We start from the raw sequence: 25,768 nt of genomic DNA, 5'->3' as shown, positions 1-25,768 counted from the left end.
TGTGAATCATCAAATAGCAGTTAACAGGAATGAATATGAATTATACTAGAAACCAAATCAAATCAAAACAAACAAAAACCTTATCACCATGTAAAATTTTCCAACTCTAGAGCAGGAAGGGGGCTGATTTCTGAACAAGCTATCACTACAACAGGTTGACAGATGAAAATGGAAACAAATAGAGCAGAAAAAGATCCTAGTGTATATAAAATAGTTTAATTCATACTAAAACCCAGCAATATAGATCAAGAAGAAAAGAATGGGTTGATCATTAATTCTGTTTAATTAATTGACTATTAGTGTTCTACTGAAGCATGACGAATTACCACAAATTGAGCCGCTTAAAACAACTTGCTTACTGTCTCAGTTTCCATGGGTCAAGGATAGGTTACAATCCAGGTGTTAACCAGGACAGCATTCTCATCAGAGCCTGGACTGGAGAAAGATTCACTTCCAGATGCTTTCAGGTTGTTGAAAGCATAAGTCTCCTTACAGTTATAGAACTGAGGTTCTCACTTCCTTGATGGCCTTTGACTTGGGACTGCTTTCAGCTCCTACAAGTTGCTTGCATTTTCTGGACACAGGGCCCTCTCATAAGATGGCAGCTTATTTTTTCAAAACCAGGAAGAGAGAGACGTCTTCCTGACAGGCTTGCATACAAATGTATGCTTGCATACTTTTACAGAGAACTACATGCTTCTGTACAAAAATATATTCATATACATATATATGTGTGTATGTATGTTTTTATACAGGGGTAAATAGATATAGATATAAATATACATATATGTATATATTTACATACATATGTATATATATACACACATATGTATGTAAATGTAATCATGGGAGTGACATCTCAGCACCTTTGCCATGTTTTATTAATAACAAGCAAATCACAGATCCAGTCCACATTCCAGATTAGGAGATTATACAGAATAAAAACATAGGGGGTATCCTAAATTTTGTCCAACACAACTATTCTGAAAAGCATTAGTTCAGAACAACCTATGACAGATACACAACTTTTATCTTGTTGGTTTTAAAATTTCAAATGAAAAAGCAAACAAAAACACCAAAAACATAACCATGAAATTAGAAGAAAATGTTCATTTTAAAGAAAAAAATATTTTACCTCTTTGTGGAATAGAATTTCCTAAGTATAACATTAATATCTGTTTCAGAATAAACAACTTCTTCACTGGAAAAAAGACATATTTGGCAACTCTGGCAAGTGACAATGTGACATTTCCAGGTCTCTTTGCATGAGAGAGAAGAATCCTTAGAAGGATGTTTTGCAAAAACTTCTCTCCAGTCCTCCTTCTACTAACAGCCTGCAGGACAGTCACAAATATGTATTCAAATCTAATGTTTCCTCTCAAAGGAAATCCTGGTAATTAAATTGCTACCATACATTATTACTCAATTTGTTAAAATTTTTACTTATTAATACAACTCCTTTAGACTTAGCTTAACTAGATTTTTGTCACTCTTTGACTATTAAAAAAGAAAGATACAGAAAATATTGGTTAAGATTGTCATATTTATTCACTTTCAGATCTCTTTTTTTATTTTAAGGAAATTTATTAACTTTACCAAAAATTCCATGTTTGTTCACTTGTTTTGTATTTTCAATTCCACATATAATTGAAATCATGCAGTATGTGTCTTTCTCTGTCTGACTTATTTCACTTAGCATAATACCATTTATGTCCATTTATGTTGTCACAAATGGTAAGGTTTCATTCTTTTTTCTAGCTGAGTAATATTCCTATATGTGTATATATATTCTATATACATATATAGAGAATTATATATATTTATATATATGTATAAAATATCACATCATCTTTATTCATCTAGTGATGGGCATTTAGGTTGATTCCATATCTTGGCTTATGTAAATAATGTTGCACACTGGGGTATATATATCTTTCCTAATTAGTGTTTTTATTTTCTTCAGATAAATACCCATGAGTGAAATTGCTGGATCATATGATAGTTCTATTATTAATTTTTTGAGAAATTTTCATACTGTTTTCCATAGTGGCAGCACCACTTTACATCCCTACCAAAAATGCACAAGGGTTCCCTTTTCTCCACATCCTCGCCAACACTTGTGATCTGTCTCTCTGATAATAGCCATTCTGACAGGTATGAGGTTATATCTCATTGTAGTTTTGATTTGCATTTCTCTGATGATTAGTGATGTTGAGCATCTTTTCATGTGCCTATTGTCCATGTGTATGTTTTCCTTGGGAAAATGTCTATTCAGATCCTCCGCTCATTTTCTAATCAAGTTGTTTGGGTTTTTTGATGTTGACTTGTAAAAGTTCTCTGTATATTTTGGATATTAACCCCTTATCAGATATATTGTTTGCAAATATCTTCTCCTGCTTAGTAGGTGGGGTTTTCATTTTGTTGGTAGCTTCCTTTGCTGTGTGAAAGCTTTTTAGTTTGATGTAGTCCCATTTGTTTATTTTTGCTTTTGTTTCCCTTGCCTGAGGAGATGTCTCCAAAAAAATCAGCTTAAAGTTAATGATAACTGCTTTGACCAAACACTATAGTGTTCCATAGTGTACCAAGCGAAATAGAAATGCAGCAATATTGAAAGACTATTTCTGTCTTTTCTCTAAGCCAGTGGCACCTATATCAATTCAGTTAATTATTTTTTATCTTGGGTAAGTAAGAATCTCTGTGTTTTAGAGTGTATGTTAAGTGAGGCTGTGTTGCTTTCCTAGGGGTGCCATAACAAATTAACTGCAAACTTGGTCAGCTAAAACAGTAGAAATTTATTCTCTCCCAGTTCTAGAGGCTACATAACTGAAATAAGAATGTAGGCAGGGTTGGTACCTTCTGAAGGATCTGAGGCATAATCCAGTCCATGCCGCCCTGCTGGCTTCTGGTGGCTGCAGGCAGTCCTTGGCATATAGATGTTTATCACTCCAGTCTCTGCTTCTGTCTTCATGTGGCCTTCCCCTCTCTCTCTCTCTGTGTCTCAAATATCCCTCTCCTTTCTCTTATAAGGATACCAGTCATTGGATTAAGCCCCCCACTAAATCCAAGAAGATATTAACTCAAGATTCTTAACTTAATTACATCTGCACATATCCTATTTCCAAATAAGGTCACATTCACAGGTACAAGGGGTTAGGACTTGGGCATTTCTCTTGGGAGGGACACTACCAACCCATTATAGGGGCAACAATGAACAGTTGCTGTGTGTAAATAAAAGCAAATTCTAAATATAAAAATCTATACAATATAAATTTTGGCATATAAAAATCAAATGTCTTTACGGTTTTAGCATTAACTACTATTACTTGATCATTTAGTCTCAATTCTCATACGGTGTCACCAACAAAATTTTATGGAGGTAAATCAGGAACCAGAAGACCAGGGGATACATGCTAATATTTTATATGCAACTAACAAGAAAATAGAATGAAATTATGCATATTAGAATTAGAAACATAAACATCAGGATTCTTAGAGATATGAATGACACATAACATTACCTTTTGAATTTGGCCACTCTTCCATTTCAGTGAAAACATGTAAAAATTTGATGGGTAATATTGGTCACTGACAAAGAAGAACATATAAAATGAATCTCCTTCTTCAGATGATATTTACATTTCTTCCCCTCAAAGTTAACCGTATTATTACTAAGCTCTTTATAGCAAATTACATTTCTTATGGGTTCAAAAAGTAATTTCAGTGGCTAAGTTCTTAGTTTTCAAAGGTATTCTAGTTAAACATGCAAAGATTGACTCAGTTCCTCTCCTTCCAGGACAACTGATTTCATATATTATATAGTCTTAATTTTTAAGTCTTATTGTCAGAAAAAAAGCACATAGTGGATCTGGCAGCAGCATTTTTTTAAATTGCTGAGGGGAATTCTATTTAAGTAGAAAACAATAATAAATGCATTACTTCCTATAAAAATAGTCTTTCAGACACACACTTAGGCTTATAGGAATGTCTGTATTTGAAAGTTAGCATAAACATGTTCAAATATATATATGTGCACATGCACAACTTTTGATACTGAGGATATACATCTCCATTCATTTCAAGGTTTGTTGCTACCAGCAAGCTAGCAGCTCAGGAAGCACTGCATTAAAGTGACCTCCATCAATACTTTCATATAAAAATGTGATGGTAATATTAAACCAGGATATTTGTAGTTACCTGAAAAGTGGCTCTCTTTATAAACAGCTTACTATCTTCTTGACAAATCAGCAGACTAAGCCAGGTTATGAATAATGATAACTAGATATACTATATTGAATTCTTTACTAGATTAAGTGATTAGAGCAAAGGTTATGCTACTTAGAACCAATCCAGTTGGTTTAAGAAGTAGTGAGTTATTCCTCAGTATAAAAGCATATTTCATTTTGGTATTATTTGAACTCCTTTGATTTTCTGAGACTTTATAATAAGAAAAATTCATTTAGTTGTTTGGAAAATATTTATTAAGTGCTAACTGCATTATGTGCACTGAGTAGGAGGCAGCCTCTAAGATAACCTAAGACCTCACTTCCTAGTGTTTACACCTTCATGTAATCCCTTTCACTCCAGTGTGGGCTGAGTCTAGTGACCCACTATTGATGAATAGAATAGGGCAAAAGGAATCCTGATGTCACTTCTGAGATTAGGTTACAAAAGGACTGTGACTTCTGTCTTGTTCACTTTCTCTTGCCTTCACACTTGCTTGCTCAGATGGAAGCCACCTGCCATGTGTAAGCTACCTTGCGGAAAGACTAAAATAGCAAAGAATTGATTGAGACTTCCAGCCAACAACCAGTGAGGAACTGACCTCCTCAGTCCACCAGCTTGTGAGGCCCTGGCTCCTGCCAACAACAGGTGAGTGAGCTCGAGAGCTGATCTTTCCTCTGATGAACCTTAAGGTAACTGTAACCCCAGCCAATACCTTGATTGCCTCATTGTAAGAGACTCTGAATGGGAGGGCCCAGCTAAGGGGATGCACAGGAACTGTGAGATAATAAATGTGTGTTGTTTTAAGATGCTGAGTTTTTGGATAATCTGTTATGCAGCAATAGATATTTAACACACTGTTTATACTAGTGAGAAAATCAGAAATAATATGTGTAAGGAATACAGTAAATTCATTATGTCAATTTAGTACTATTTAAAGTTGGGGTGGATGAGAGTATTTTGATGTAGGAGTGTGTGTTTATGTGTGTGCACATATCTGTGCTTTTTACATTTGATGTAAAATATATGACTATTTTCCTGAAACAGGTCATATTTGCCTCATAATTTTATAGGCATAGGAAGTGGTAACATTCAGAGTTAACTCTTGTTAAATCCATTTAAAAAGGACATGACCTTCATTTTGGCGTAATTTCTGGAATACCTTGAGACCATTTCCATTTAATTTTTTTTGAATACCACCATGATTGAACTAGTTCTCAATGTCCTTAACTAAATTTATGCTTCCAGGTGGAACTGCTTTTGTTAATGTATAAAACAAATTATTAGAAAAGTCATCAAAATAAAAATTAGTTGGTATCTTGAAAATTGTCCCCAAAATGCGAAACTATATTAGGAAATAATCCTTACTTTGCCAACTGGGTAGATTAATTGCATAGGAATATATATACTTAAGCTTACTGGAAAACTGAGCAGTTCAAAATTATTTAATAACCAACATTTAAATAATTTTAACGATTTAATACTAATTAAAAAAATGTGACCCTTGCTATGTAGATATTTATCTGTATGTGAAGAAAGGACATAATTGGTATTGATTAACACTTCATATGGATTGAGTATAATTACACTATCTATCCCAAAATAATCCCCTTGATTGATACTAATTTAAAGAGTTAATAACCAGTTTTACATGTAATATTTAAATAAAGCAGTACAGCACTATGATGACGGTTGATGGAATACAGTCTTCCTGGTAAGTTCTCATTTGTACTTAACACTGTCTCTTTAAATGATATATTGCTATTTCTTGCTGTTGCTATCAGTAGCTTTCATTTTGTGTGGGAGGGGAGAGGACATTTAATTTTCCTTTATAAACAATCAATAAAAGAGGGGCTAGGTAGACGATTTAGAATTTTCATGTTTTCAAGCACTGCTTCTCAAGTGTTAATATGTATAAAAATCACATGGGGAACTTATTAAAATGAAATTTTCATTCAGCAATTTTGGGATTGGGTCTGTGATTCTGCATTTTTAGTGAGTTCCCAGTTACTGTGGATGCTGCTGTGGATAAGCAATTTTTTAAAGAATAAGAACATACTCTACCTTCTCTTTTGGGGTTTACTAGTATACATATGTGTATATTAGACTATGGCTAGTAAGTATACATACTCATAATGAAACTCTATATTCTCCCCAAATAGTATCAAGATACTATTTATGGTTCTTATTTTCTGTTGTAGAATCCTTTCTTTGTTTTTTTTTAATTCCATTGGCTAGTTGAAAATTCTTCCCTTTGAATCCTAAACCCCATTTAGATGTTTTTCATTTTTGTTTCGCCTTAGATTTGGACACAGGCTATATCTGGATTTGGATCTAAGATAAAGAGTCAGTGGTGATTGTCAATCACACTGGATATTGTATTTTACATTTAGGAAACAAGAATGTGTTTGGAATCTGAGAATAACATAATTAGACTTCTCTGTTCTTTAAAAAGTTGTCTGTCCATCTCTATCCCAAGACTTCCATGGCAACTATAAACTCTGTGTGTAGTAATTTCAGCTGGGAATTGATGTTGATTTAAGAATCTAAAGCCTTAGGCTATGATTATAAAATTTAGATGCTCATCTGAAGATTGAATTTGAAGATTGAGGCTTGCCACCTCTATTTCCTAATGCTTATTTCCTAATGCTGGCATGCCCAACTGCTAGTAGGGCATGCTTGGAAAATATCTGAAATCTAACACTGCCATTGAGACCAAGTTTTGTTCACTATAAACCAGAATCTGAATACATGCAATGAAACCATATGGCAATACTCAGTTAGTTACAAGGAGTTTGCACAGAGGATCCAGAAATATTTTTTATTATAATATTATATAATAATTATAATTATAAGAATTATAATATAATATTTTTTATTATTTTTAGATAATAAAATAACATAAATTAAATGAAATCTGATATAGACCACAGAAATCCATATATTCACATACTAGTTTACAACTAGTATTGAATTTGGGAAGTATTATTCACAAAGTAAAATTTTTGGTTCTTGAGTAAGAACCTCTCAAAAAGAATTTTGTGGCGCCGCCTTCTTCATATATAGTCTCAGGATCTGGGCTTATTCAAGTTGGAAAAACTCTCCAACTCTCCAGGTACTTATATCGGGTTGCCCAAAAAGTTCATTCGGGTTTTTCCATAGGATGTGAGGAAAAACTCGAACGAACTTTTTGGTCAGTATGTTGCCTAAACTTTCTTAGTTCTTGAAATAGTTAGACTTTGTCTTCAGTGAGATTACACCATTATACTCCTTTCAGACTCCACAGTAAAGACAAGTAACTTTACCTATACCATTCCTGTAACAATTTAACTTTTTTCTGATTGACTTACTCACACTAAGGTGAAGGCAAAGGGGTACAGACCAGGCCTTAACAAAGTTTTAAAAAATGTAAAAAAAAAAAATTAGTTTGCAGACAAGCCAGAAACGATAGAGGGGTGGAATTGAATCATGGATGTCATTTGCTGAACCTTGATGTAGACAATGCATTGAGCAGATCAGTATTTGAATGATCGATGACTAAGTTGAAAATAGTGCTGGATTTCAAAGGTTAGATTGAAATGTAGAGTTATGGGAGAGGTATTGTGCATAGTAGGAATAAGTATAGCTGGAAATACAGGGAAAATAAATTAGACAAAGAGATTTGTGTTTGGTAAGGGAGAACATTGAGTCATGATTTTGAATGTTATTTAGAAACCTTTTCGGTTTGTTTTGATGAAGGATAAGCGCCTGGTGGGAACACTGCAGTAGGAAATTAATCTAATGGTGATATGCAGAATGAGATGGTTTTACTGAAGGCTGGAAACTCTGTTAAAAGACTAGTACTGTTATCCAAGTGTGAGAAATTGATCTAGAAAAGTGGTAATAAAAATAAAGAGATAATAATGAGGTTACCAATATCAAAATAATTGGAGTCTGACCTAATGAGATATCTTAAGTTAAAGAGGGGGAAAAAGAAATTCAGACATATTTCTGAGGGTCTGAATTTGTATAACAAGAAAAATGATGGTACCATTGTTTCTGACAGTGAAATTGGAGAAATGAGCAGTTTGAAAGGAAAGATTGTGATTTTAGTTAGACATAATTTTCTTAATGAAACTAGGACTTCTAAATGAAAATGCCCAGCTGCCAGTTAATTGTAATAAAGCCAATATTTATCAAGCGGAAAGGAAAAGAAAAACTCTTGAAAGAAACTGGAGTAATTAAAACTACAGAAGTACTAATACATGATAGTATCTCTGAGACAGGGGAGGTGTGAGGGAGGCAGAGGTGGTCAATTGTGGCAGATTTATATCTTACAAAGCTATGTTTTGGGCCCCAGGCTTACAATTCCATTTTGAAGGTGCAAATAGCCATATTCTCACCCTTTGGGAATGTTCAATTTCTATTCAAACATAAGTGCTTGCTATGTGAGAGACTGCATGTCACTGTTTGCTAGTGTGAGGCAAAGTCGCAACAGAGGTTAACAAAAGATTTTTCCAGTAGGTGTATTTTCCTGCTAGATGAAATATAAGCTTCATAAACTGAGCATTATAATCTCAAGAAGGATTTTGCTTCAGGCTCATCTCTTCTCCCATGGGCTGTGGAGGTGTGTGTATGAGCCAATTTGCACCCCTTCACAGCACTTTCATTCATCTAAAATTACAATACAATCCTTATGTGATTTTTATGCACCCAGAGGAATTAAGCTCATCATTACTATTATGACAGTAGAGCTCTCATAAGAAGTTGCTATGTTGGAAGTTTTCCCAAATGATTCATTCGGGTTTTCATCCCTACCTCCAAGTATATAATTACCCATTTCCATTTTTAAGATACTTAACATGTATTGTAACTGGTGTTTTAAAATATTTATTTAAGGGAATTTTAGTAAGACTCACATGGTTTATAGAAAACGAACTATATTTTGGCCAACATATTTTCTGTGTTCGCAAAATGTATACATGAAGGCAGGAGTTTAGAATTACATTGTTAGCTCAAATGAAGATATGTTAAGAGCTTTTTTTTCCTGACTAACGCAAGCTAAATGTCTGTTGAACACGTCCTCCAATCAGAATATATCTATCTTTCACATATTTCATCTTAAACACAGCTCATTGAAGTACCTATATTTAATCCTCCAGAACAATCAAAACACAGGAACTTCAATGCATTTGGGAGTTATTTGTACACAAATTAGACATCCTTTTAGATTATTTAAATTGCTTTGTTTTTAGAGAAATAAAAATTAAAATTTCAGAGGTCTTTTATTAAAATCTCATTCAAACTTTTATAAGATAAAAACGCTAAGTAAAACAGATAATAAATTGTTTTCATTTGATAGCTGATTACCTCAATTATCCTTGTCAGCTGGGAATGAATTATTCATGTAGCTATGCTTAGAAATAGTGGTGAACAAGGGAGGGCTGTGCCCTATGTTTCCCCACCCAGAGGAAGGGGTAACATAAAAATACAGTAGACCGTAAAGCATATGTACATGAAATGAATTATATGTATATGTGTGTGTGTGTGTATACACTGATGAATACTGAAGAATAACTTAATGCTTTTTCTTCCCCGAAACACTGAAACAATAACATTTTTCTTCTATAAATTAAAACAAAGAAAAACTACAAGCTCCATTTTATGGAACTAATCACTATTAGCTTGTGACCTTATACCTCATCCTCACTGTACCCAATTGCTATCTATGAGAAGTGCTATCTTTGGAAAAGAAACAGTTTCTGAGGAGATAGTATGTTAATAAGAAGTCCTGTTATTAATAACATAATTATCTATATATACTATTACCCTATACATTATATCACTTGCTCAATAAACGGGCAAAATGGAAATTATTCCAATTTTATTGTTCAAGGCCAGAACAGAAACCTATGCTTTTGTAAATAAGCATATCACTAGAGGGAAGGTGATTAAACAGTGATGTGTCCTGACCCCTGCAAATGAGGAACCCAGGTATAGTTGAGTCTAAGCAGAAAGAATCTTTCCCTACTGCCTGGCACCTCTATAGATATGATAGAGCAGAAATGTTCAGAGCAGGAAAACACTGCTCACTATGGAGAGAGTTCAGACATGCCCATGTAGCTCAGAGAAACAATGTGGAAGTATGGTCTAGTCTTCCTTGGAGTGAAAATGAGAAGACCAAGAATTCAGTGGTAAGGTGTCCAGAGTTTAGCTAAGCTACTCTGTGGTATTGCTGCATTGGTGGCATCCATTCTGTTTGGCCAAGTAGGCTGTGGAGGCCTTAAACTGATACTAGCCCCTGATGCAAATGCATGCTCTAGACAGCAGCCTCCAGAGTCACAAGTAAGTGCAGGTTCCTGGTATGACTTCCCCAAGGGCCCTTGTGATAGAGTCTCCCCTGCCTCCCAGGGCCTTTAACCTTGTGTACTGCTTAGGTAAGACCCTCAGGGTCTATGATCAATCTGGCCTTAGCCTGGGAACCGAAATGCATTTCACTCACAGCTCCTGGTAAGGGCGTGTGCCCCAGTTCCTACCTTTTTCTTTGCCTGCACCCTGCCATGACTTCCCCTTGCTGTACATCTCCTCCAAGACCTGTGAGTAATAAACTTTTCTATTTCAGTTCCCTTGTGGTCTTTTGTTGAACCTAGCTCACTATCTCGTAGATACCCTGGGTTGGGGGGTTTACTTAACAAATGTTAATTTAACAAAGTCACAAAACAAGGAGATATCCTATAGCAAATTTTGCTCTATTGCCTTACTAACGATATTGCCTAAGTAAGAAAAAAAAAAACCTTTACCCTTTACAGCCTTTATTGTTCATTGCACATAAATATAAACACCAGTAACTATATCATTCTCATTATTGAATATAGGTTCTGTTATTTCAAGAGATCTCTTTGTTTCCTTCACACAGTCTTGAGTTAAATAAGTCTGGGATATAATATTGTATTGTATTTAGATTGCTGGAATGACTGGATCAATATTTATCACGTTTAAGAATGTATTCATTTTTGGCTTCATACTATTGGTATATAAATAAAATAGAGTATGGAGAAAAGCACACCAAAATAACAGCAATTATTCTTGTTGAGTGAGGTTAAAATAATTTATTATTTTCTTTGTATGCTTTTGCATAGTTTTCAACTGTTTAATTACTAATAGAGGTAAGATAGCCAAGAACTAAGCTCTGGCTTAAGCTGCCAAAATTTGATTTCCAACTCTGCCATTTAGTAACTGTGTGTTGAAGCTAATCTCTTTATATTAAGATTCCTCATTGATATGGATGGGTTATTTGTGAAGCTAAGATTTAAATATACATAGACATGAAAAGTTTAATAGTATTACTATTAATTCATTATTAATTAATTATTTTGTAATGAAGGAAAAAAGAGGGATTTCTGATTTGTTTAAGTGTTAGAAATCCTGAGAACTAATAAATAAATTGCACTAGTGGGTCTTTTTAAGCTTAAGGTATACAACACATTAATTTGATGCACTTACATAATGCAAAATGATTACCACCGTAGCATTAACTAACACCTTCGTCATATCATATAAAATCAACTCTCTTAGCAAATTTAAAGTGTATAATACAGTATTATAGTCACCATACTGAACCTTAGGTCCCCAGAACTTGTTCATCTTATAACTGGAAGTTTGTACTCTTTGACCAGTGTATATTGATTTACCCTGCCCTCTAGCCCCTGGTAACCACCATGCTACTCTCTGTTTCTGTGAGTTTGGCTTTAGTATTTTTTAACTGGACTTATTTCACCAACTGATTTCAAGATTTATTATAAAGCTGCAATAATCAAAACAGTGTAGCACTGGCTCAAAGATAGAAAAATAAATGGAGTAGAAAATCCAGAATTAGTCTCACATATATTTGGAAAACTGTTTTGACAAAGTTTAAAAGGCTTTTGGAGTTAACTTCCTGGAGTTGACTTTAAGTTTCAGCCTACTTAGCTCATAAATAGGAATGGAAGCCTACTTTTACTAAATTGTTTTATTTTAATCAAATACATTCATATTAGTGCTACTTTCTGATAATGAATACCTGTGATAGAGTATTATAGACAATCTATCATATTTATAAATAGAAAACTACAAATCATGCACTTTTAAATTCAGATGACTAGGTAAAAAAAAATAAAAAGAAAACCTACATAGAAAAAAAGTTAGGAAATAAAAGTATAGTGAAATGGAAAGAGGATTACTTTACTAGCAATGTGACCATGAAGTTATTTAATCTTGCTGTAAAGTTTGGATATAAAAGACTAACCACACAGAGGTGATATCAGAATAAACAGTATCAATAAACAGATCTTTTATCTGCTTGATGGGTTAGAAGATATAGTTTAGCAATGCCAGAGCAGCTGGAAAATAAAGCATGGGAAAATACCAAAAACATGGAGAAGCTCAAAATGTTCAGAAAAGCTGTCTTCAAATCTTTGACTGACACACAGAATTGTGTAAGTGTTGGGAAGGCTGTAAGAAACCAAGTGGAAGACACGATGGAATGTTGAAAAACCCTGAGCAGAAATTGCAACTGCTGCCCATCTCATGGGAAACATAGTATCAGTATTAAGTTTGAATCCTGCCAAAGTGGAGGTACATGGAAATACCTTGGGCTTTCCATTGAAAAACCAGAAGAGACATCAGGCATAAATGTACAGCCCTGAATTAAGGGATTCACTCCAAGAACAAGGGAAAATCTAAAACAGGTTGACTTTAATAAAGCACAAAACCAAGTTCTCAGTTTTACAAGGCAGTAAGCCAGCAATTTGAGTTCTAACCAAAAAATAATACTCCTCAGAGGAAGAAAATAGAAGCCAGAGTGTCTACAATGTATTATCCATAATTACAGTATATCCTTGTACACTTGAAGAAACAGGAAAAGCTACCTCATGATATTGGAATTAGTATAAGTGGAATTTAAAGCAACTATCAAATAATTAAAACTGGGGTGTTTTTTGACCCCCAAAGTGGGCATTTAGCAATGTATGGTGGCACTTTATTGTTACGACTGGTGGGTGTGTTGCTGGCTGGCATTCAATGAGTAGAAGCCAAGGATCCTGCTAAACATCCTATGATGCACAGAACAGCATCCGCAAACAAATTATGTGGTTCAAAATGGTAATGCTGCTTAGAAAATCTGACTTAGAGACAAATAATGACACAGTGAAAAAACATCTGGGAATTCTCAGTAGAAAAGGTATGGACTATAAAAAAGTTTAAAAAATAGCCGATATCTCTGTTATTAAGGAAATGAAATTTAAAACCACAACAAGATACCATTTTTTTGGCTGTGCCCTGCAGTATGTGGGATCCTGGTTCCCTGACCAGGGATGATCCCATGCCCCCTGCATTGGGAGCACAGAGCCTTAACCACTGGACCGCCAGGGAAGTTCCAACAAGGTACCATTTTAAACTGACTATAATGGCTATAATTTTTAAAAGGCCAAAAAGTGTAAGTGTTGAGGTTGAGGAAGAACTGTAACTCTCATGTACTGGGGGATTAGACTGCAGAATAGTATAGTCTTTTTGGAAAACAGTTTGTTTCTTCAAAAGTAAAGCCTAAACTCACCATATGATACAGAAATATGATTCCTATGAATCTACACACAGTGAAATGTACATATAGACACACACACACACACACACACACACACACACACACACACATTTTCACATTTAGTTCCATAGCAGCATTATTCATAAGAAGCAAAAATTTGGAACAGTCCAAGTGTCCATCACCAGTGAATGAAAAAAATATTAAAAATAAACAAAATATTATATGTTGCAATATGGGTAAACTTCATAAAATTGTCTTTAGTGAATGAAACCAGATGCAAAGGACTGTATACGGTATGATGCCATTTTTAACAGTGGTCCCCAACCTTTTTGGCACCAGGGGCCGGTTTTGTGGAAGGCAATTTTTCCATGGATTGGGGGTTGGGGGATGGTTTCAGGATGATTCAAGAGCATTACATTTATTGTGCACTTTATTTCTATTATTATTACATTGTAATATATAATGAAATAACACAACTCACCATAATGCAGAATCAGTGGGAGCCCTGCGCTTGTTTTCACTTGGAACTCACTGATAGGGTTTTGATATGAGTCTGAAAGCAGTTTATTTATTATGGTCTCTGTGCAGTCAAACCTCTCTGCTAATGGTAATCTGTATTTGCAGCCACTCCCCAGTGCTAGCCTCATCTCTTCAGCTCTACTTCAGATCATCAGGCATCAGATTCTCATAAGGAGTGCACAACCTAGATCCCTCACATGTGCAGTTCACAGTAGGGTTCACGCTCCTATGAGAATCCAAAGCCGCTGCTGATCTGACAGGAGGCTTAGCTCAGGCGGTAATGCGAGCGATGGGGAGCTGCTGAAAATACAGATGAAACTTCGCTCACTTGCCCACCGCTCACCTCCTGCTATGCGGCCTGGTTGCTAACAGGCCACAGACCGGTACCGGTCCACGGCCCGAGGGTTGGGGACCCCTGATTTATAAGATATGTATTTAAAACAGAAATCTTTAAAGACAGAAAGCAGATGTGTTGCTGCCTGGGTTTGGAGGTAGGAATGGGGATCAACTACAAAAAGGAATCATTCTGAAATGATGGAAATTTTCTAAAACTAGCTTCCCAATTTTATAAATTTGTTTTAAAGCATTGAATTATATACTTACAACTGGTGAATTTTATGCTATATGATTATACTTTAATACAACTGTTTAAAAAAAATATCAAATAAAATTACAAGTAGAAAATTACAATATCTGAAATGAAAAATTCACCAGATGAGTTTAACAGCAAGTTGGACATGGCAGAAAAAAAAGAGTCAGGTAAATTGCCGTCAGATCAATAGATGTAATCTAATCTGAAGAATAAAGAAAAAATTCTTCAAAGCCTTAGGGGACTAATGGAACTGCATCAAGCAGTCTGACATGTGTAAATGAAATCCTTGTTGGAGAGAGACTGGGCTAAAGTATATATTTGAATATATAATAGCTGAAAATCCTCTAATCTTGTGAAATAAATACACTTAAACATTGAAGAAACTCAGGCAACCCCAAATAGAATAAATACAAACAAAACCACATCTAGGCACATCATGGTCAGACTGCTGAAAACTAAAGTTATGGAGGAAACTTGAAAGTAGCAGAGGAAAAAAAAAGACATAAGGTAAACAGCAATATGTAAGACTACTCATTTGATCAATGGACAAAAAAGGAATGACATCTCAGAAGTACTAAAAGAAAAAATCGACACAATTCTATGGTGAAAATTTCTTCTAAAACAAAGACAGAAATTTTCAACTAAATGCTATATAAAGAAATTCATTACCACCAAACCTATCCTAAAAGAAATGCTAAAGAAAGTTATTCAGGATGAAGAAAATGATATCAGATGGAAACTTGGATCTAAACAAAGGAGGGAAGAACCCTAGAAATGGTATATTTGGGGTTAAATATAAAATATTATTTTTCTTAGTTTTACTTAAAGATAAACCATTTAAGGCAAAACTAATACCTATGTTTTGTGGAGTTAATAACATGTAGCTGCAAATAAATGAAAAAGTAGCAAAAAAGTCAGAAAGATAGGAATATATTTTACATGGGATGGTATTATATTAGTTCAAGCCAGACAGTGGTAAGTTAAGGATGCATATTATAATCACTAGAATAAGCACTATAAAAGTAATATAAAATAAACACCTAAAAACAAAATAGAGGAGATAAAAAATGACAAAAACTACTTGGTTAAGTAAAAGAGAGATAGGAAAAGAGATACAAATAAAAAAAGGATAGATCTAACGAAAAACAAACAGCAGTATGGTATAGATTAAACCCAACCATGACAATAATAATATAAATAGTAAATGGACTAAATACTTTGATTTTAAGGCAGCGATTGTCAGACTGGGATAAAAAGGAAGATTTAGCTAAATAGTCTTTATAAGAGAAAAATATTAATTAAACATAAAGATAGAGACAGCTTGAAGGCGAACCATTACTCATCAAAAAGCTAGTATGGCTCTATTAATATCAGACAGACTGTGTTTGTATTTTCAGGACTATATTCAGAAGAAGAGAAATTTCATAATAATAATGAAATAAGTTAATCAATTACATATGCTTATTCACCTACTAACAATTTCAAAATTTTTAAAGCCAAAATTGATAAATAGTTGTTTTAACACTCCTCTCTCAGTAATTTATAAAATTAGCACACAAAAATCTATAAGGACTTAGAAGATTTAAATAGCCAAGTGCATGTGTTTAATATAACAAACCTAATGACTTAAAAAAAGTTTCTGTAAATTTCAAGTGTCAAAATAGTACAGAATGTATTCTCTGACAAAATCAGAATTGAAATGGAAAACAATAGCAAAAATACATGTAAGATACATACTATCTTAAGCATGCAATCACAATTATCATCCCAAGAGTGATTTTTGAGGAAATGACTGGTAAAATTAAAGTTTATATGAAAATGCAAATGATTTAAAATAGGCAAACCAACTTTAAAAAGGCATAAAAGATGGATGATTTCTACTGCTCAAATTTTTAAAGTACTGTAAAGGGACAGAAATTAATAAGGATATATAAATAGATTAATATATTAATCTATTTAATATATTAACTGAACATGAAGTCCAGATGTCTGTAAGCTCACATAACATGTGGAAGTTGATTTTTTAACAAAAGTAAATAAAGCAATTCAAAGAGAAAGCAAAGTCTTTTCAACTAACGGTGTAGGAACAAATGAATATTAAAATGAAGAAAAATGAATCTTCCATATTTTGAAACATATATAAAAATTATTCAAAGGTGTATCACAGTCCTAAATATAAAAGATAAAGTTTTAAAGATTACAGAAGAAAACGAACGTGTCATCACAGCTCTGGGGTAGACAAAATTTTCCTCAGATACAAAAGCACTAGCAATATGTTAAAAATTTAATAAATTAGGTTTCATTAAAATTTGAAAACTTCTCTCATTAATGGACACTATTAAGTAATTGAAAAAGCAAGACAGAGACTGGGAAGAATATTTGTAAAATTTTCTGGCAAAGGACTTGTATTCAGATAATCTAAATATTATTCTTCAATTTATAGTTGAAAACACGAACTACCCAATTAAAAGACTTGAACAAACACTTTACAAAAGAAAATAAGCATGTGGAAGGAGCTCAACATAGTGCTTCATCAAGGAAATGCAAATTAAAACAATCAGAGAGAGATCACTACACTCTCTCTAGAATGACTAAATTTTTTAAATGATTAATGTTTTGAGAGAGTGGAGCAACTGAGAACTCTCATGCTATACATTGCTGGTGGAAGCATAACGTGGAAAAATATTTGATACTCTTTTATACAGTAAATTAAACACGCACCTGCCCTATAACCTTCAACGTTCACTTCTTGGTGTATAATGAAAATAAATGAATGTGTACCTATTCCCCCACCAATACTTATGTGAAGAAGTGTTTAGCATCTTTACTTGTATTAGCTCCAAACTGGGAGAGTTGAGGAGATGGTGGGGAAACAAGTTATCTATCCACAGAAAAATGGGTATACAAACTTTGGTACATTCATACAGTGGTATAAACTAAGCAAGAAAAAACGATTACTAATAAGTGCAACAACATGGAGTCATCTTGTAGCTATCATAGTATATGAAAATGTCAAGAAAAAAGTAAGATATGCCCTATGATTTCATGCATATAAAGTTCTAGAAGAGGCAGAAATAATCTATGGTGATAGGGATCAAAACAGTTCCTCTGTGGGAAGAGATTGACTCAAAAGGATGGCGAGAACACTCTGTGGGGTGGAGAAACCTTCTGTTTTGAGTGTTGTATACACAGTTGTATAGATTTGTCAAAGTCCATGAAGTGAACAGTTCAGATCTCTGCATTTTGCTGAGTGTACATTAAAACTGAATTAAAAAGTATTTAAGGGCTTCCCTGGTGGCGCAGTCATTGAGAGTCCACCTGCCGATGCAGGGGACACGGGTTGGTGTCCCAGTCTGGGAAGATCCCACATGCCGCGGAGCGGCTAGGCCCGTGAGCCATGGCCGCTGAGCCTGCGCGTCCGGAGCCTGTGCTCCGCAACGGGAGAGGCCACAACAGTGAGAGGCCCGCGTACCGCAAAAAAAAAAAAAAAAAAAAAAAAGTATTTAAAAATTCTGATTGATGCATTGGATATATTACTTATCAGTATTTCTGGAACAAAAACACAATTTTGTCTGCGTAGCTCAAGTAGTTTAGTCTCTTGAGAACTAATCCACAATGATTATATTTTCAAAAGATTCAGTTGTAACCAGAACCACAAAATATTGATTTGTCATGAGCAATATAGCTGCGATGTTCGTGGTGACTACCCAGGACATCCATTCTCCGTAGGAAAGTCTTCCTTGAGCAGCCCAATTCCAAAAAGGAGTTAGTTCAGTGGGCACAGAATCAGTTCAAGGATAATTGGTTTTATTATTGAAATGGCTGGTATCATCAAGCTGGGATAGCCTGAGACACCTATCTCCCTTTTGGGCCATGTGAACCTTTACCCAGCCTAGACAGATGTGAAGTCACGTGGTCGGAGTCCAGCCTTTTGAATGCCTTTTCTCTGGAATCCTTTAAAACATTGTCTTTCCGTTAACACAGTTTTTCTCTGAGGAACAGTGAAATCAATGACAATTAAGTTTTATTCAAACTCATCTACTCATCCTGCTCTACTGGGACTTCCACTAGCTATTTTGCCTAAACTTTGATATTTCTATATGTAGTTACTGATTTAGTTACAGTCACTCAGAAATCTGTGTGTGTGTATTTTAATATTTTAACTCTTGGACAATAAATTCTTAGGGGGTCCCTCATTACAAAACTTTTTATGTTTGTGATGAAACAGGACATGTGATACGGTTGATTGAACAAAACATTATATTGCAATGATTTGTTCATAAACACATCATAATATTTAAAGGTTATTTTTGTACCACAGTAGTGTTCTACAGGCACTCAGAGTTGTATCTCTGAACTTTATCTCTCACCCCCTCTTTGATCCTTACTCTATCCCTCACTCATTCATAAGATTTTCCCCATTTTAATCCTATCTGTGATTTTGAAATTTCATATTTGGTCTGGCTAATTTCTGAGTCTCAGCTCATCCTAAACATCTAGATGTAGTGATAGGGTAATATTCAGACAAGGTGAGAACATATACTTTTCATATTACTTGGCAATAAAAATGGCTAAAAGCTTAGTTTTCTTAATTTACCTCATCAAAAATATCACTAATCAGAATGATCATATAAAACAGTTAAGTAAAATGAATTCTAGTGAAAATAAGTATTAGAAGAGTTTTTTTCTGAATGTTATATACTCATTCATCATAGATTCCAGTTTGGGGTGAGGATGCATTGATGGATTAACTGAATAATTTATTAGGTATCATGTTTTATAGGTAAAGGTGATCTGATTGTAAAATCTTTTCACTCCTTGATTACCAAGGTAGACTCACCAGTGTGTATAATCTTCTTTCTTTACTCTTCCACTTATATACCACCTCAAGCTGTGATTTGAAGCAAATGGAATGACTATCTAAAGTCATATATTTTTAATATGGGATTGATATTACAGACTGAATTTTGGTGATTGTTAATAATTCAGCTTCTTTCATTGGTATTAGAAAAATTCATAAATATACCAGGGTCTTGTTGCTAGCATGTAATATTTTCTGTAAGGAATATATTCTGAATTTTCATTTCCTCAAATTTTCTATTTTCCTTGTATGTTAGATATTATATATTATATTTGATTATTTTTAAGATTGAATAATATTTGACTGTTATTTTAATGTGATAAACTTGTCCCTATAGTTAGAAAATAAATGTATCCTTTACAGAGGAAATTAAAGAGAGGTCAATTCTGTGACAGAGCAAAGGATTGCTTATATGAGATTTGTTGTGTCTCTGAATTCCTGAAGGAGCATGGCAGCTAATTTGTAACAAATAACAGTGAAGGCAAGAAAGAGGCTGTGGCTTGACATACCATGGAACAAGCCCCAGTGTCCAGATGCTGGTAAGTGAGGAGGTCCAGGCTGGAAGACACTCTCAACTGAGAGAGGTAATTTCTGGTCATGATCCAGGCAAATGGCAAAAAGTACAGCAAAGAGGAATAAAGCAAAGTAGTGATTTGTCCCAACACATAGGAGGAGAATTATCATAGTTTAGCAGAAGGCTGATTCTCAGAAATCTGGCCATACATTTGTGTGGATGTATGTAGGAATCAGAGCAAGGATAGTTTGTGGACCCAGATGGGGGTGATATCCAGATTCTAAGGACAGATCCAGATCAGAGTCAGGACCTTTTCATTACTCAAAGATTAAGAAACCACCCAGGCTGCTTACACAGGGACTTGAGAAGGACTATTGGGATGTGAATGAGAGGACCAGAGTAGAGGAAGGATGGAGGGTATGCTCTGTGGTTCAGCATGCAGTTCCAGAGTTTCCTGTTCAGCACTGAGGTACACTTCCCCAGTCAGCCTAAGGAGAGGCATATTGTAGCTGCTCAGAGAACATAGTTTGAATAAAAGTGGTTGAGCTATTAAAAGGCCATCCGATGGAAGTCTCTAGCAGCACTAGGTTTTCTAGGATTGGATGGGAGATGAGACCATAAACAAGGCAGAACTGACTGAAATGTTTAATCAACGTAGCATATTTTATTTTATCCAATATTGAATTAGTGTAAATATTACAAATTTTTCCATTTTTACCAGTACAAGTAGAAAATGAAGTGAGAAGACACATACTTAAGTAAACATCAACATGTACACATATAACTAATTCAATTCTAATCAGTGGGCTTATTTTCTTTATTCCACAATTATGTGGAAGGACATTCTGGCAACCTATATTACATTTTTCCTAGGAATATTCATTTGTTCTCACATTGTGAAGAAAAGAGTTCTTTTCAGGTTTTTGAGCCAGCAGTAAAATAAATTAAAAACTTTGACACCTTCAAAATTGAGACAGACTTTGTGATCAAAAATATATCTAATTCTCCATATCCGTGGTTAAATATTATCACCAAAAATTCTCTTAAGTACACAATTTTACTGATTATTTCTAATTTAATGAAATTACTATTTCTAAAACCAAAGGAAAAATAAATTATTTGATTATATAATTATTCAATGGATTTATCCTTAACCAAAGGAAAAAATATAGTCATATAAAGATGAGCTGAAATTATATAGCATATTTGTGTATTTCCTTCTAAAAATTAATAGCTTCATATGGCTACATTTATATACCCAATAGAGACTACTCTGTGAAGATATTATTTAACTTTTATATTTATGTTTAGACTGCAGTCTCAAATAATTCCATAATAATTTGCCTAATTAAGTCTTTAGAAACAAAGCCCAAACATGATATTAGGAACATAAAGAAGTCTATATATAAATAATAAATTTGTGCTTTTGATGTCAGGTCTTATGTTTAAAGTGTTTTACTGAACTGATAAAAAGACATGTTTATAAATTAAAACAAAAGTTATATATGCCTCCCACTATACTGCTGTTCTTGTTGAATAAAATATATGTAAATGTAGCATGGTTTGAGTGAAAAATAAATACATAAAATTTCTGCTTTTGACTATGGCAGATCAGGTTGTATCAGACTAACTCTTCTGCTGAGAAAAACTAGAAAAGTAAATAAAATATTTTAAAAAATCAATTTAAAAGCATCAGAAAACTATCAAGTCAGTCAGAATTTTAGAGGTCAATATCTTAGAGAGATAAGAAACAAAAAGAAGTGACCCTGATATTGGAAGTTGCTGTTGCTTTGGAGTTATTTGCTTATTTACAAGTTATAGCCAGATCTTAAACTTCAGCCATTTCTGCCCTGATTATATCATGATGATCTGTCCTTAGTCTAAGCAGCAGAGGAAATGCTGAGAAGTTGAGAAAAGCATTTAGTAGTCTCATGGGGACATGGGGAGGGTGGTGAGTGCTGGAACACATTTAGGATTTTAGTTGGGGTCTCTGAAGAAATTTGCCCAAAGAGAATGGCCAGACAGAATGTAGAATTGCTCTCGTGAAGACAGAAACCTAGCCTCAAAAGAGTTAACTCCTGGTAAGATTAAAGCTATCTTCCCATAGTGTAACTTCTTGTTAGGGACAAAAGAAGAAAATAATAACACTTTGTATACTCACAAATAACCTGGACACATTTTCATACAGAATGCCTGGAATTAAAAAAACAAAAAAACAGGAACACCAGGATACCAAAAAAGAAAAGAAAAGAAAAGAAAAGAAAACTTGTTGAAAACTAAGTGAAAAACCATACAATAGAAACAGACCTACAGGACAAATCGAAAACCAAATAGTGGAGGTATGAGCCATATTTTATATTTCAAATAACTGAAGTTTATATCCAAATATCTATCTATATCTATCTTTCTACGGAGATTTTCAGTAGGAAATTAGAATTTAAAGAAAATAGTTCAAAAATAACTCTAACATTAGAGAAACATACTACCTAGAATTAAGAACTTGATAAATTGATTTAATAGTACATTACACATAGCCCAAATAAGGACTTATGATCTGGAAGTTAAATCAGTGAAAATTAGCAAACTGAAGCACAGAGAGATTAAAAAGTTTGGAAAATATAGAAAAAGGAGTAAGACACATTTGGGGCATGGTAAAAAAAAATTAATATTTATATATTAGAGTAACAAAGGGAGAAGTGAAAGGCACTGCAGCATGAACACTATTTGAAGAAAAACAGTAAAAATATTTCCAAAGATAATATAAGCTACCAAGCAACAAATAGCACTGTAGACTTCAAGTTGGTGTTATAATGAATTTGTTGAACTTTTTGGCAGTATCTACTAAACATAAACATATGAGTACCCCATAAGTAAGTAATTTCATTTCTAAGTACAGTAACAAGAGAAATGTCTATGTTTGTGCACCAGAAGACATGTTCAAAAATGTTTGTAGCAACATTATTTGAAATGACCCCAAACTGGAAACAACAAAATTGTTTACAAGAATATAGTGGATGAATAAACTGTGTAATATTCTTACAATGGATATAGAAATGAAAGGGAGCAAATGACAGCCACCTGCAACAACATAGTCTGATATCACAATCATTTTAGAGTCAGACATAAAAGGAAACATACTGTAAAAGTCCATTTGAATAATGCTCAGAAACAATCTAATCTGCAGAAAAGTGATTACCTCTAAAGAGGAGGGATGCTATTGGGACACGGCTTGAGGGAAGCTTCTGAAATGTGGATAGTGTCCTGTTTCTTGTTTTGGATTTTGTTTTTGGATGTGTCCACTTCATAAAAATTAATAGACCTGTGAACTCGTTAGTTTGTACTTTTTAATGTAACTTATAACTTAATATGATTTTTTAAATAGAAATAAGTATGTTTGAAGATAGATTATGAAATATGATGGACTTACCAAAAACAAAAGTTTGAAGGACAATTTAGCACATTTTCACATTTATGGAGGTAGTTATAGAATGTTTTTGCTCAAAAGGGTAGGAAATATATTTACCTCAAGGAAATCACTTAATGTTAACCAAAAGAACTCCTAAAGTCGATTTTAGCTGGAATTTGTTTCACTTATATCATATTCTTCAATTAAAAAAACTAGTAGTTCCAAAGCACTTGCAGAAGTTTGGTTATAGACTGATCAGCCAGAAAAATCTCCCTTTTCCTAGTTAATCAGGTAAATGATTTATATTGCAAAGTCCTTGTCACATTTTGCCAACTTATGTGATATGCATTCCTGCCCTGTTGCACAATTTAACTAGGTGCCATTCACTTTATATTCTATGTGAAAGGTGCCTTCAGTAGGTACACAAACATGGTGGTGATGTTAAATCAAAATTATTGGTCTGACTGTATAACATTGTAAGTTGCCACATGGAAAGCAGAGCCTAATGCAATTTTATGGCAGTTGATTGACTTTGTCCAATAATACTAAAGCAATGAAATCTAATTGTCCGTGTACATTAGTCACACCATCTTCCACTACAGTGAACATAGACTATGCCTATGTTTAAAAATAAATTATCCAAGTAAAAATAACTTCAACCTTTCCTTAAGTTATTCACTGAAAAAAATGTATAATATATAAAGTTAATTGCAATCACAGAAAATTATTTGCAGATACATGACATGTATCTTAATTTTTACACTCATATGCGTATATTTACATCATTATATATTTCTGCTTATTACAGCATCAGTATGTGGGCAAAGTCCTAGATCTATATTTCAAGTATATAATCTAAGTTATGAGTTAGAGGAGACAGCCTCTTCAAATAATAGTCATTTTTTTGTGTTGGTACTTGTTGAGCATATGACCATCTTTATTTGGCCATCTCCTAGGTGAATATCAAAGAGATATATGATGGTTAATGATCAGAGCCATACCATGCTAGAATGGTCAGCTAATATAAATAATTCATATAATCTGTAATTCTTATTTTCTTCACCTTTCAACATCGGCTCCCTTTGCTATTTAGGATAAGCAGAGAAGGTTTGGTGATATGTCTTTGGATTTTTGTATTTAGATGTTTTCTTAGCACTATTATGTCTAGTTTTGCCATTGCCCGTTGTACAACTGGCATTCTGTTCCCTAAAGTGAACTTTCTTGAGAATCTGTAAAAAGATTATCTAAGGAATTAGAGTTCTTCATCAAAAGGTTTCCGCATGAGGACACATTCAATTTCTTAACTGTTCTGATAAGATATCTTTCTTTTCTCAAGTCCAAACTGCATAATGCTGTTGTAATAATTGCCATCACATTTATAGAGTGCAGATATTACTCTATTCCTTTAGCAGTACATTTTTCCAAATTTGAGACATTTGGGATTAAGTCAGTCCCTGGGCTTTTAGGAGGATGATCAATGTTACCCTCCATTCCCAAGTACTGTGTCTAGGGGAGAGAGAGTACACTGTGTCTCTTGGCCCGTGTCAGGCTTCTAAGTCAGGTCTCTTTCACAAGATTCCTGTTTAATGTCTCACAGTAAGCCATTTGCAGTTCAGAAACTACTGTATAGCAGCTGTGTCCCCCACATTGTCTCACTTGTTGTGCTCCCTGGCATTGTGTATAATAGAAAGACTCAAAAAAAAAGATTCTTTGAGAAATTGAGTTTTGACTAAAATCAGGTTTTTAAAACATTCTTGGGAAAGTCAAGGGTCATAACTAAAAGGTAACAAGCCCTGATTCTTAGTTCAGCATATCCACACAAGGAAGCAATAAAGTGGAAAGAAATAGACTTTATTCTGACTGTAATATGTTTTTCTAAATGTAAGCAGGTCAAAGAAATATTTCCTTCCTCAAATGGGTTTCAATAACTCTGTCATTGTCCTATTAGCAATGTCCAATGTCCAACAGCGGTAAGGGGTTTGTGTGTGTATGTGGGGGGATGTGTGTGTGTGTGTTTCAAAAGATGCAATAATTAAATAGGTAGTTCTGTAGCTCAGACTAGCAGGAGTCTTGACCTACGACAGAGATGGAGAGGTGGA

This window comes from Orcinus orca, chromosome 4, assembly GCF_937001465.1.
Source record: "Orcinus orca chromosome 4, mOrcOrc1.1, whole genome shotgun sequence".
NCBI lineage: Eukaryota > Metazoa > Chordata > Mammalia > Artiodactyla > Delphinidae > Orcinus > Orcinus orca.
Note: the sequence above shows the minus strand (reverse complement) of the source record.